This window comes from Mastigoproctus giganteus, chromosome 10 (assembly GCF_048544385.1).
Source record: "Mastigoproctus giganteus isolate SK-2022 chromosome 10, ASM4854438v1, whole genome shotgun sequence".
NCBI lineage: Eukaryota > Metazoa > Arthropoda > Arachnida > Uropygi > Thelyphonidae > Mastigoproctus > Mastigoproctus giganteus.
Window position 1 is genome coordinate 147754167 of NC_143584.1, and position 14698 is coordinate 147768864.

At 37.3% G+C, this 14698-nt stretch overlaps 1 long non-coding RNA gene across 1 annotated transcript in view; it reads left to right on the plus strand.

Annotated features, from left to right (window-relative positions):
- Nucleotides 1–14698, plus strand: part of LOC150079351 (uncharacterized) — a 277103-nt gene that overhangs the window by 1211 nt on the left and 261194 nt on the right. The window lies entirely within an intron of this gene.

Genomic DNA, 14698 nt, shown 5'->3' on the forward strand with positions numbered 1-14698 from the left:
CAGTCTTACTGATAATTGGGTTCGTGAGGAATTATCCCCCCCCCACGCCGTGTTTAATTAGTGTTTTTTTTTTTATTTTTACATATTGACTAACCGTATTAAAATACAGTTAATTTTAAAAATCTTTATATTATTAGAGAAATGAAATTTCTGCTAGTTGGCAATCTTGTGTTTACTTTTATCATAAGTCTGTTTACTTAAGGTTAGGTAAACAGACTTAGGATAAATGAAATAGAATTTTATTGCATTGCAAAGATTGTACTAAATCATTGTATAGAGGCTATTCCAGGCTACAAGTACGAAATCTGTAATACGCGGGGCGCCGTAGCAGCTTCTCATTACAGGCTTCCTGATGGGGACATGGTTAAACTAGAAATTGCTTAGGGGCGTCAACATATCGAGAGGAGTTCTATCACTGTAGAAGTTCGGCGATTTGTCTCAACGTTTCCCGAATAGATTCAGCTCTCCTACCGTAGAATTCGGACGAGTTCTTATTAAACTACTTCGTTACCCTAATCACCACATCATTGTGCATCTGAAAACGCTTGCTGTTCAGAGCTTTTCTCTGCCCCTCTCCAAAAAAGTGGTAATCACAACAGAAAATATTCGGGGGGGGGGCAGGATGTTTGAGCCTCTCCCAGTGAAATGTCTATTGTAGTTCTCTTCATGTTGGGGTATATCATATAGTAACTCAAACCAGCTTTTGACATGCTTGGCCCCTGGCCGCATGAACTCTACTGTGAAAGAGTGTTTAACAGTAGAGTTCAGGGCAGTGGTAACAAGTAAGCGACCATTTCCAATTGCCAGCTCTCCGGGCAGGCAAAACGTATGTCGTATTACTGGACTGATTCATATAGTGGATAACTGTATTTTCCTGTTTAAGGCTCAACGGGACCATCGTAGTGTTCAGTATTTCTTATCCTGTCGTTTGGAAAAGTCGTTGAAAGTAATTGCTCTTGGTGATCAAAGAAATATGTGAGCAATAATGTAACATGATGTGTATATAATACACTATAAGAAAAGAAAGCGCATTAACTTATTAAAATAATAATATACTGAAGTGGCCAGTAACTCTAGCTGGTTATTCAAAAACACACACACAGAAGAGCAGTTGGTGGGACAGCCGAGACATGTGCACAAAATTCAGTTTGTAAAGGAGGGACAAACTGAATTTTTATTATCCACTAGATGAAATATATTTCTATTGGTTGTAAGTTTAGTTAGGCTCATCAAGTAATAATAAATAAAATGTCATGACTAGATGGCTGAAAATACTATAATCAATTCTCTTGATGCTTAGTTGACAGGACGATTTATCTTTCTAAATGAAATCAATACCGATCTAAAATTTTTAATTTGGACTCCATCGTATGATTAAGATGAAATTTAAACTATGTATGAAACTCATGCTTTAATTATTTGAAGTTCACAATTTGAAACATAACTCCATCAATAATAGTTAAAACAAATACCTAGGGACAAATTTTTGAATTTCTTGACGAATATGAATTTAAGTTTGATTTGTTGCAGAAACTTTACTATAATCAAGTTATCACTTTCATTATTTAATTCCAGAAGGACCGCCTGCTCTGGTCCTCTATCAATTTGATATAGTACTGTCCAAAATTATAGATTTTAATTAATTTTTAATTTAATTTTTTTTTCTCAATGGAATGCCCTTTAACACATGCATATCACTTTTTTAGTGTATTTTTCACCAAAGAAAAAGGCCACTTCAAGGGTATTTTGCTGTATATCTGAGATCTTCTTGTTGCATAGACTAATTTGGCCGTACGACGGTTCATATGGTACTCAGTTCTTATGATTTATAAGACACTGGCAATAAAGTTCCGGGACTGGTACAATAAAAAGGCCACAAAGTGAAGGATTTAAAAAAGTGGTTTTTATTTTTATGCGAAGTAGTAGTAGTGGCATGTGATCCAAGAAAGCAAGCGTATGAGCTTATACAGCATCAGCCAAAAAAAACAAGTTACATCATACGGTTATATTTACAATAAAAATATCTTATTTACAATTTTATTATTTAAAAATTTTATTTACAATAAAAAGTGAAGTTGCAACCATCCTTCCTCAATTTCAATATATACCCACTCATAAGTGAAGTCTGAGGAAGAATGCCATCAACATTGAGTTTACTCAATCCATGCGCCTCCGTAGCCAGATGGGAAGGAGCAGCAGTGCGTAGCACACGCTTCTTGATTAGACCGGGGTTCGAGCCCGTCACTACCAAATATTGAGGATGCGGAAAGGTCAGGAAATGACCACCGCATATTCCCGAAGCAATATGGTCTTAGTTGCTAATGCTCCAAATAACAACAGCCATTCAAGACCGTAAAAACTTCAAATCAGAACTCTTCGTAGGTGCCTAGTCACTACACGCGAAAATTTGCAGAACGGAAGCCTTTCTTGGTAACCAAACTCGCAGCTCTTCTGTGCACCCGTTCCAGCAGCTCTATATCCTTCCTAAAATGAGGCCTTCAGACCTGTATTCAGTACTCCAGATGCGGCGCCTGACCATTGCCTGGTACAACACCTCCTTAGCCATGCTAGAAAAGTTAGAGAGAGAAAATCTTTATTGCAACTAAATGAATATAATGTACATATATAGATTTAAGTGAAGTTGCAATTGTCCCGTCACGGCCAGGGGCTCACATCAGAATAGATAATAGATAATGCTCACATCAGAATGGATAATGCACACTGTAATATGTAAACATGTCATTACACTTCCTCACATTACGCAGTATTAACTATATTTACAAGTTACATCATACGGTTATATTTACAATAAAAATATCTTATTTACAATTTTATTATAAATCAACAGGGATTACCTTTATTTTAGATATAGAAAGCTTCTATTCCAACTCTCCTAGTCCAACTCGCTAATAATTCTTGAGGATGGCGTCTGAATTGTGAGTTGCTCTATTCCTGTGAACATGACGCCCGAAAAGTTCTAGTCCGACTTAGGAATATAGAGAATAATCCCTCCCCCGATATTCAATTTTATTAGACCCCTAAATTTAACTCTAAAGTCCAGCTATAGGACCAAGGGAAATAAGATGTCCCACCTGGTTTACAAAATAGATATCGCCATCCTCAAGAATTATTAGCGAGTTGGAAAAGAAACTTACTATATCTAAAATAAAGGTAATCCCTGTTGATTTATAATAATAATATAATAGAATATAGGAATTATCGAGCACTTAATAGCTCTCAATTATCAAATCTATTAAAAATTTTATTTACAATGAAAATATCTAATATACATGAATGGCACTTCTCTGTCAAACGAATTTCGTCGTGAAACAGGAGAGCTTGGCAGATGGTGTGGACGGCGCTCGAACTTCTTATTCGATTCTGGGATTGGAGCGAGCCTCTAACACTTATTTCCTGTAGGTTTTATTGCTGCAAAACCTGTGGAAGTCAGCGTCGAGGTGCTGTACTTCCGGTAGCGTTTGGTTTGGGAGGAAGCGGTCTGAGATATGAAGCCTCCGATTCCTCGAGCTGAGCATCGGGGTTGACCGAAGTTCTGGTTTGGGTATTCGCCAGTAACACGAATACCAAATGGACGGTGTTGAGATCTGACCCGTGATCATTTTAACTGTAGCTATCAGTTGTTGTATTTCAATGATATCAGGCAGTCGCTGCATCCCCAGTGAGGTAGCTGAATCTGTAGTTCTGTCCTGTGGTTGGAGACAAACTTTCCGATTAGCCCATTTAAGGAGCGAGAATTCTGCAGCGAGGATTGGTTTCTTCGTTGTAGTAGCTGCTGATGCCCACACTTCAGCAGCATAGAGGAGTGGAGAATAGATTACTGTTCTAATGAATTTCTTAATTAAACGGAGGCTCCTTAACATAAATTAGTTTTTGTTTAGCTAGTCATCGGAGAGAGGCTGCTCTGGAAGTGAGCTTGTCTACATGAGCATGAAACCGGAGTTTTGGGTCAAATACTATTTCCAAATCCGCATGTGTAGGAGTGACAGATATTACAATTCCATCGAGTGTTGGGGCTATTATTGTAGGGGCTTGTCTGAGAGAGAGAGAGAGAACACCGTTAGTTTTGTTTTTTGGTTGATCGAGAGTCCATACTGTTTGAGGTAAGAGGCGACGTTGATGAGACTGTTATTAATGCTTGCTGTAGCTTCAAGGTGATTATTGGAAGTAATACGTGTTAGAATTTTTATATCATCTGCATAGGTGATCATTTTCTCATCGTTACGGATAAGAAGCGCAATGATAGCTGTAAATAATAAGCCAGATAAGTCTCCTCCTTGTGGAACACCAGCAGAAATTGCCTTCTTGTGCGATTGTCCATAGGCATTGACTTGTAGTACCCTATCATAGAGGAGTGATGCTATGAACCAGAGGATATTACCTTGGATTAGATAGTGGTTTTCCAGTAAGCGGAGGAGCGCCGACACGTTGATGGCGTCAAAGGCAGCTTCAATATCTAGGTACGTGATTGCGAGTTCCTCTTGCTGTTCAAAGGCGGACAATATATTACATATGGTTGGATCGGTTTCCGATTGCGTAGTGGACTTGTGGCGGCCTATCTCCAAGAAGTTCCTGTATACCATTGACAAAATTCCATGGGCTGAATTTTGTTTGCCTGAAACATGAAGCCTGTTTGTACTTCTCTGTGAACTTCATATCGGACCGATAACCCCTGTTTATTTTTCATTTTCCAATACCCTGATTGTAATACCCCACAGTTGGTACGTTAATCTGGGATCACAGCTACCTATATTCAGTACCTTCTATTTGTCAATGTTAAACTTCAAGTACTATTTTTGAGCCCATCTGCCTAATTTTTCTAGATCTTGTTGCAGTAGCTTACTTTGATTACTGTCATTAACCACCATGCCAACTATCATATCATCTGAAAACTTAGACATAGTCTACACCTTCATCAATGTGATTAATAAATATAGAAAATAACGCTGCGGTACAACAGCAATAACATTAGTCCACGAAGAGCAGTGTCCATTAATAACCACTCTCTGCCTTCTCCTACGCAACCATCCATTTTTCCATAGCAGTAACTTGCCCTTAATGTCACACTGCTCCAATTTGTACAGTAGTATTTTATGTACAAAAGTGTCAAAAGCTTTCCTGAAATCCAACTTTGTGACACCAAAATTATTTTTTGCACTCAGTTCCTTTTTGACGTATTGTACCAATAAAATTGGTCACACAAGATTTCCCCCTCAACAAACTCATGCTGTGTTTGAAGAATAACTGCAGTCTTGTTTAGATGGTTGGTCCTGCATTACTTCTTTAACCAGTGACTCCATTATTTTCACCTGGAACAGACGTTAAGCTAATAGATTTGTAATTACTCATGTCACCTTTTGATCCTCTTTGTGAATTAGGGGATAAATTCGCACATCCTCAATCCATAGGGCCCCTTCTCTGAATACAACAGTGCTGTCATAATTATAGCTAAGGGTTTGCTTTACCTCCTTCACTGTCTAATATAACTGGATCGATTCCATCCACCCTAGGTGCTTTTATATTTAACTTCAACAATTTCTCTTCACTTTCTAAGTTATCATAAACTCAATTAGCTCCTTATCAGAGTGATAAACGTCTGCCATCTCCTTCCCTAAAGAAGTCTTCACGTGTGAATGTAGATACGAAATATCTATTCAGTTTGTCAGTAACGTGAGCAGTATCATCAATAGTTAAACCATCGGTGGCAAGTGGACCAATGGTTCCACTTCGTCAAAAATATCTTCACAAAAAGTTCGGAATGGGCGTGGCATTGTCGTGCAACAAGAACCAGCTGTCGTTCGAAATTGGGTCTCACCCGGGAAATGCGCTTCAGTAGTCTTTAAAACGCCTGCATGTAGAAAGCGGCACTGATTCTGTTCCATTTCAAGTACAAATTCCTTGTGAATCAGACCCTGTTTGTCGAAAAACATATTCATTATCGTCTTGATTCTGCACTTCTGTAAACGAAACTTTTTGGACCTTGGTGATGAATTTGAAGCTCACCACATACTTTGATGCATGGTCTCTGGGTCGTATTGAAACACCCAACACTCATCTCCGGTGAGAATACAGTCGAGGAAATTAGGATTGTGTTAAAGTGTGGAATGATGACATCAGCATCCTTCGCATGATGATTTTTCGTTGCTTCTGCCCATCCGTGAGGCTGTGGAGCACAAATTTTGCATAGGCCTTTCCCTAAATAATTTATTTTTGAAAGCAGGATATTTACCCAAAAGATAATGCTTTTATTTTTGTGAGACTGTAAGTTTTTGGGAGCTTGGTTCTTTAAACACGTTTCATAATTAGGCTTATATAAAAGTAGGTATATATTGTTTGTTTGTATACCTATATTTATATATTTTCACTTTTATTATTAACATCATTTATTTCCACACCAGTGGGCACTCCAGAACAGCCTGGTTCGGCTATAAGGGTGCACATTATGCATATTTCAGTTGATTACATTGATCGTAATTACAAGAAATCAAAAAAAAAAAAAAAAAGTAACGTGTTTGCTTAAACACGTTACTTTTCTTTAAGTAACGTGTCTTTCAGAGTACAGTGCCCTAGACGGCCGCTTCTGTCTTATGTTCTTTATTATTGACACACTCTGGCTAATTATCTAAAAGTTAGTTCATAGTTTTTTTCGAAATTGTGTATGAAATACATAATTAAAAAAAAACCAGGAAAGGTATCAATTTATTAAGAGGCAAGTGAAAAAATTGTGGGAAATGTAAGGAAGGATGTTGGAACAGTTTGTTCTGAGATTAACCACTAGTTGAGATATAGTAGATCGGTTTAGTCATGGAGGAACATCAGGCGCATGAGAGCACCAAGCCACAAGTCACATTCAGTGGCTTTAGTATCTACGACAGCCGGGATGAAACGTTTTAAGGACCTTTTGACAGAGGGCAATTAAGGAGTACATAGAGGGAGATATAGGCGGTGATCCACCAGCTCCTGTACTGATGGTACAGGAGCTGGTGGATCCTACTTTGGGATATGAGGTGCGAGATGCTCTGGGAAGGCCGCTGGCCAGGAGGAGTGCCCAACTGATATGGATAATGACAAGAATGTTAAATCAGGTTTTAGGAGGAGATGCAACTCCTGATAATTGCTCCTTATCATATGTAAATCCTCTCTTTAAGAAGGGCAATAAAAACGATCCATCAAATTAGAGAGGCATTGGTATGATGGCCTTCATGAGTAGGTTATTGAGTAAAATTATAACTAAGAGGATAGAGAAGAGTATTGCTCTCTGTGTGTCAGAAGAACAGGCTGGCTTTACTGTTGGAAAGTCCTCTATCGATAATGTTTTCGGCTTAGGCAGAACATAGAAAACAGAATGGCCAAAGGGCAGGAAACGCATTTCGTTTTTGTCGACCTTGAAGAAGTCTACGATTCAGTTCCCATTAGCAGATTCTGGGGATCGATGCGGAGGATGAATGTGAACTAGTTGATCATCAATTTGATTAAGAGAATGAATAGAAGTTTTAGAGCAGCTGTTAAGTGTGGGGGACTGGTATCGGCCGAGTTTGTAACATCCGAAGGCCTGAGAGAAGGATGTGAGATGTTACCGCTATATTTAAGCTCTACTTTCATGCAGTACTAGCACGTTGGAACGCTTCGTGTGGAGCTATGGGAATTGAGATTGGGGACAGTGTCGCTCATTCACTATTATTCGCCGAATACCAAGTGATTATTGCTCAGGATCGGGATGACATTGACTTCATAATGAGGAAATTGGTTGATGTTTACAGCTTGGACGGTCCTAAAGTTTATTTTACAAGAGCAGAGTATTTGGTGGTTGGAGAAAGCAGAGACTTAGACCTCTTAGTCGGCAAAGTCAAGGCAGTAGATCACTTCAAATATTTGGGATTATTATTCATAAGTCGGAAACCTGTGAGAAAGATGCAGATGAACGTATTACCCAAGCCCGCAGTGTTATTAGGCAACTGAACGATGTATAGTGGAGTCGAGATATTCAAGAAGGAACCAAGAAGATGATTTTTCAAATTATAATAGAGCGTGTTTTGACGTATGGTGAGGAAGGATGGACGTTGAGTGCGAGACAGAAGAGTCGTATAAAAGCTGTGGAAATGGATGGTTTACAACGGAGTCTGAGTGTGCTTCGCCTTCAAAGAGTTCGGAATGAGACCATCACGGAGATATTGAATTTGCGAGAAAATGTGGTAGATCGTCTGGAGTGGTATGGACACGTCCAGTGGATGCCCCAGGAGAGAGAGATAGACAGAGATGGCCTAAGAGAGAGAGAGGTTGCTGCCAGGAAGACGGAAGAAGGGACGGCCTCAACTTAAATGGAGAGAAGTTGTGGAGTTGATGCGAGCCAGAGGATTGCACGAGGGTTCCTGTGACGACCGTTCACAATGGAGAAGGGGATTACAAAGCAAACACTAAGCAGTGGAGATGCCTTCAAAAGTAATGTATGAAATAATGCGGAATTCATGCACTGTAATTAAAACTCACATTAAAATCTTATGATGGTAAGATGAGAATGTATAAAATTTGTAGCATAATACTAATTTATAACAGTTACGGGGATATACTAGCAAATTAGTACTGCCTACTTTTTTCTAAATTGTGCAAAGATAATCGTAAGTGTGCTAATTTAGTCAATATGGCAAACAGTAGTAATACCTTTCAAATATGATTAAAGCAGTTTGCAGCTATGAAGTTTCCCAATGCATAAAATGTTTCAGCTAATGACATTCACCTAAAAGTGAAAGTTAAGTAAACGTAAGTACCATCCTCTTTTGGTTACCTTTATTACTTTCATGCAGTCGAAAACAGCGAACAAGCTGCGTATTGGAAGCAGCATTTGATCAATTACGTGCTAATAGGCTGAACAAAGAGAATGGACATGTATCTCATCAGACATATGCAATCCTAGTTGGAATTTTGCTTGAGCTGAGTCAGATTTAGTAGTTCTTGTATACAGAAAGGTGTACGCACGGTGGGCTTCTCAACTACTGACAATATAATGAAGGAGAAGCGCATGGAAGTTTATGAAGACATGTTGCGATATGAATGCAGTTGAACAATTCTTTTGTGGTACTGTGATTCGATATGAGAGTTAGACGCATGTGTAGGGACTGGCTATGGTCATGGGATAATGTGCACGGATAATAGATAAATTCTCACATTCCGAGATCGAGCCCGTACGGTACCACAAAAAAAGTGTGAGCGGCCCATTGTTAGCTGCTCTGCTTTATTGCAGTTACAATGAAGTTGTAAACTCTTCTGGCCTCGGCCGTCCAGTGTATAAACGAACATTTCTTTATTTTAATTTTATTTATGACCCATAGAGCAGAAGACAGTCAATGGAATATAGTTATTAAAGTTTTCCCACAAAAAAAAATATTTGCTGGAAGAATAGTGCTTACTGTTCATGGAGATATTAACAATGTAGTGTATTTGTAAAAAATTACAACTGGAAATTATAAATTACCACCATTAACTCTGATCACTAATTGAAACTCAGGAGAAATTGAGAATTCGAATACAACTCGTTATTCGCTCTACGTGCAGATTGGTCATTTCCGGTATGATAGTACCCCAATCTCATGCTAGTGACCGACTCAATTTGACAGCTCAGTTTAATTGTCTTGAAGCACTTACCATACAGCCCACATTTGGCTCCGCTAGAGTTTTTCATTTTTCTCAAACTTAAACGCCTTTGACATATTTCTTTTTATGACCATGATGTTCAGATAACGGTGAAATACAGAGTTCAATCGTGTGGTATCACGAAGCTACTTAAATTTTAGCAGAAGTACATGGATTTGACACGGATAATTGAAAGAAACTGGAATTAGGATTACTATCCGGATAGGTTAATAATAATCGTAATTGGCAGGGTTGTTAATGACGGTGTGCTACTGCAACAGAATCTAGAAAATTTGGGCAGGCTGCCAGAGCAGGTCATGGGGTTTTGTCAAATATACAGGGATTTTTATAGCAGGGAAAATGAGGTGATTATCCCTATGTATAAGGCAATGGTCAGGCCACGCCTTGTGTACTGCGTACAGATTTGGAGGCCTCATTTTAGGAAGGATGTAGATTTGCTTGAGCGTGTACAGAGAAGGGCAACAAGATTGGTGAGGGGATCCTCTTACCAAGAGAGGCTTAAGTTCTGCAAATTGCATCGGCTGGAGACTAGGCACATGCGAGGTGATCTGATTGAGGTGTATAAGGCCTTGAATGGGTTGAGCACGCTGAATTTTGATCGATTCTTCCGCTTGCTCAGATTGCGAACTTAAGGGAGCATGAATTCAAATTGAGGAAAGACAATTGTAGAATAGATATGTGAAAATTTGCTTTTAGCCAGTGGGTGGTTAATTGCTGGAACAAATTTCCATCTCTCGTTATGGAAGTTGATAGCTTAAATAAATTCAAGGGAGAACTGGACAAACTTTTAGAGGGAATGGTTGTGTGATTTTTTTTTTTTTTTTTTGCGATGCTATATAAATTCATACGCTTGCTTTCTTGCATTTGCCACTATTAGTATCAATTTAAGAATATCAAAATATTTATTTTATTCGGAGAGGATATAGTACGCGTAAATTAAGTAAATTTTTAATATTAGTAAATTAATAAGAGGAGTTTACCTCAATATAGTACGTGGAACACTTCCGTATGATACCCTCCAGAAATTAAAACGGAAAAAACGAAAAAATCGACAACATGTTGTCGATTTTTTCGTTTTTTCCGTTTTAATTTCTGGAGGGTATCATACGGAAGTGTTCCACGTACTATATTGAGGTAAACTCCTCTTATTAATTTACTAATATTATTATCAACGTAGAACATATTGAGTATTACAGCTCTGATTCATACTATCTAAGTAAATTTTTAATTTAAGACATTTTTAGGAGCATCAGCAACTAAGACCATATTTCCCCGCGTATATTGTCTGTAAATTAAGTTGTTCTGAGGTCTGTTTGCTGTACGAAAAACCAGAGTTTTCCCGAGAAAAACCATGTTACCCTCGCCTGAGAATGACTAACTCAGCCATGTTGTGAAAAAGGTCCATAAAAATTCCTCTGCCATCGACGGGCTCGAACTCAGGTCTTTTCCTTCCGGTGTGAGGGGATGGCGATTCTACAAACTGCTACACAAGAGGGCAAGAAAAGTTACACATGTCTGCATTGGCCTGGATTTGGTTACCATGGGGGGTTTTGTTCTTTTCTTCATTTTTTTTCAGATAAAACAATTGAAGTGTAAAAAGTACATTCGGTTATAAAGATTACAACCAACTGTAACTATCCCTTCGTGGAAGTTTAGCTGGTTTCGTTTAGTCATATTATAATGCATGTGTGCAGTATCTTCTTTAGAATAAAACAATAAGAAGAAGATTCTCTATAATGTATAAAATACTAAGGTTCGTCTATGTTTCTTCATGTCAACGACGTATTACGACAATGAAAGTGTCACAGTTAGTAAAATAGTGTTAAAATACGCGTGTAACAGAAAACAAAGAATACTGATAATTAAAATGTCATAATTTATACAGTATATCTTAAACTGATTCAGTTTTTAGAGAAGCCACACATTTTTGTAGAGAATTGTGAAATTTAATTGCTTCATTAAATTTTCCTATTCTCTTGTCTCATAACGAATTTGGCTGAATACGAGACAAGGATTTTTTTCATTAGCCCCAAACTTATTTGTTTACCATTCGCCATGACTCTTAAACTCTGCAGTCTTATTATAATGTTTTATGTAATTTTTTATTCTATACTGGTGAGTTATCAGAATTTGAAGTCTTTTTAATGCGAACTGTTTACAAAAAAGGAAAAAAAAGCGTTAATGTTAGCATATGATAGTGACTGAATATACTCGCATTGTCTGTGACTGATAAATTAATTTCGATTTTTGATTACCACAAACAGAAGTAAGATTAGCGCACTGTGCTCTTTAAACTACTAAAAGTGGCTATTTTGAAAGCTCTTTGTTAAGCATATTACACTTCATTTTAAGAAATTGCTTCTTTTCTATTCAAAACGATGCACAAAAATACTTTTGGAATTATGGCACACCATGAATAAAGATATTGTTCATTGTCATTAAGCATTTAGTTAGATTCTCTTAATTGTGTTATTGTGGAAATTAACCGACAAAGAAGTTAGTCTTAAATTTTCTTGCTTGTAATGGATTGCTAATAACCAGCCTTCAAAAATATCCAGCCCCAATATTCCTAATTAAGCGCATAGGATTCAATCTCCTACGCCATTATGCGTATTGTCTGTAAATTACAGGTGAGTTCTATTTGTCTATTAAAAACTTCTGTCGTTTGTCATCCTTTTGTAAAGTTCTTGGTTCATATTCAGTCGATGACCCGAGGAATGTACTACGCCCTTTTCAAGTGGAGCTGAGTTAGCTGGCTTCAGGTGGAGTTTAGGGGTTTTCATCCTGAAAAAAAATTTAGAACACACAATGTATCAACGAAATACATGACTTATCACTTAAGCTAACTGAGCACTACAACCCAACTTGTCATCCAGAGCATATGAAGAAGTAAACTAAATAGCAAAGAAATATTGATGTAATAGTAGCGAGAACTATTCAGGCCATACTGAATCATCTGGAATGACACCCTTATGAAAACGCTAATACTGGGTCTTGATCCCATCTGCAACTGTTACAGAGGTGCTAAAAAAGTAGGTGATGATGGCTAGCTTCCGTTGACAAGATTCATACAGGCACCCTTACTATGGAATATGTTTATCTTTTTTCTCCTCTGTATGTAATGAAAGTGTGGAGGAAACCAACAAATACGGGTAGTAAAAATATCCGATTCTACTGCTGTGTAAATATCAGATAGACTGGTGTCAAAATTGTACGTTTATTTAGCTGATCAGGCTTCACCCCGTTGTGTAGATAATTCGTCGAGAATTAAAAATTTCTAGAGATCGTTGTTATTCATATTAGAGTTAAAACGTAAAATAATTAATTAAAATTGTAAATCATTCCATAAATGGATTAACAAAACAAATTGTTTCACTATAGTGGGACATCGAGAAATTAACCCCCTTCCGTACGACTTGGCCAAAAAATCTGTCCGTTTTGATTTGCGAGAAATATTTTAATAACTTCTGTCTTTACAGTAATTTAATTTTTTATTTTAACACGAAAGCATTTAATTTTACTTTTTAAAATCAATTTATAAGCTAGACTAATACACACACACATGAATAAAGCATTTTAGGTTCCAAAAAATCCTTTATTCATGTTGTTTTCGATCTCATAAACAATATAAAACTTTTGATTTTAATTTCCTGAGTTTAACAATTCTTTCAACTGAGTGTTTCTGCTGAATAAAGTAGCAAATGATTGTATTTAAGCTTTTGTGCATATGCACCAGAGAGAGCGAGTGCACGTTGTATATATGGATATTTCTGTGTTCCCAGGCACCTCTGTAGCCAGGTGGGCAGCAGTGCCTAGCACACGCTTCTTGATTAGACCGGGGTTCGATCCCGTGACCACCAAATACAGAGGATGCGGAAAGGTCAAGGAATGACCACCGCATATACCCGAAGCAATATGGCTTTAGTTGCTAATGCTCCTAAAAACCAAATAACAAACAACCATCTGGGTTTCCATGGGAATGTAACTTCCCTGTGAGTTTCTGAAGCATGCAGTGAGATGATATTTACAGGGGTAAATGAATTTTTTATTATTTTTTATTTCTTCATGATCCTCTGCTTAAATACTATGGTAATGGAGATTTGCAAGACGCCAGAAGATTTGTAGGCTTGAATATGCGAATTGAATTTAAAAATAAATGCCAAAAATTAACTTCAAATGTAAAGGATAGTGTACATTTGAAATGTATTTGTAGTATATGTACCTACTCGAATTTGTGTTATTTACAATATGAGTAATTAAAACTTATGTGAGAAAAGTCCTTTCATCAACAATCATGACTTTTTGTATAAGCTTGGTCAATCTTAAGTGAATTTCAGACTCAGGTTGTTTCCGTGGTTCTTACTGACAGTATAGTCGGAAAATCCGGTTTCACACAATGTGACTATGTGAAGAGTAATGAAAATTTCCAAGCTCTGTCTTAAATAAATAACCGTGTATTTATTTCTTTTAAGGCGTACTATAGCCCAAGAAGCTTATGCGCCATTAAACGTCCAATACACACACACATACACCTTTTATAACCAAAAGTTACATCAAAAAAATCTTTGTCGAACTCATTACTGATTGATTCCTTTCATTTTTAAAATCATTCTAAAATGGAAAGAATGATTTTAAATCATTGCTTCCATTTTAGTATAGACGCGTACCACAGTATTAAAAATCCTGATTTAGACTGCTTTTTGATGCAGTCTAGTGATCAATATAAAAATACGGTAGCACACTCGTTTGAATTGACGATTGTTCGATTATAGATGACCGATAAATAGGTATGATGAATTGATGATATTATTACCAAATAATTAATTGAAAACACCTCTGACTTATGGTCGTGCCGGACTGTAAACAGGACCATTTTTAATGTTAAACAATTAAACATAACAAAAATTATAAGATTTCCTGGAAAGAAAAATAGTTTTCATAGGATTTTGCGTTTAATTTTCGCTGGTGGGACTACCACCTTTGGTTTTATTGTTATCTTTTCTGCCAAGCTATTGACCTCTGTGCTTTTCAG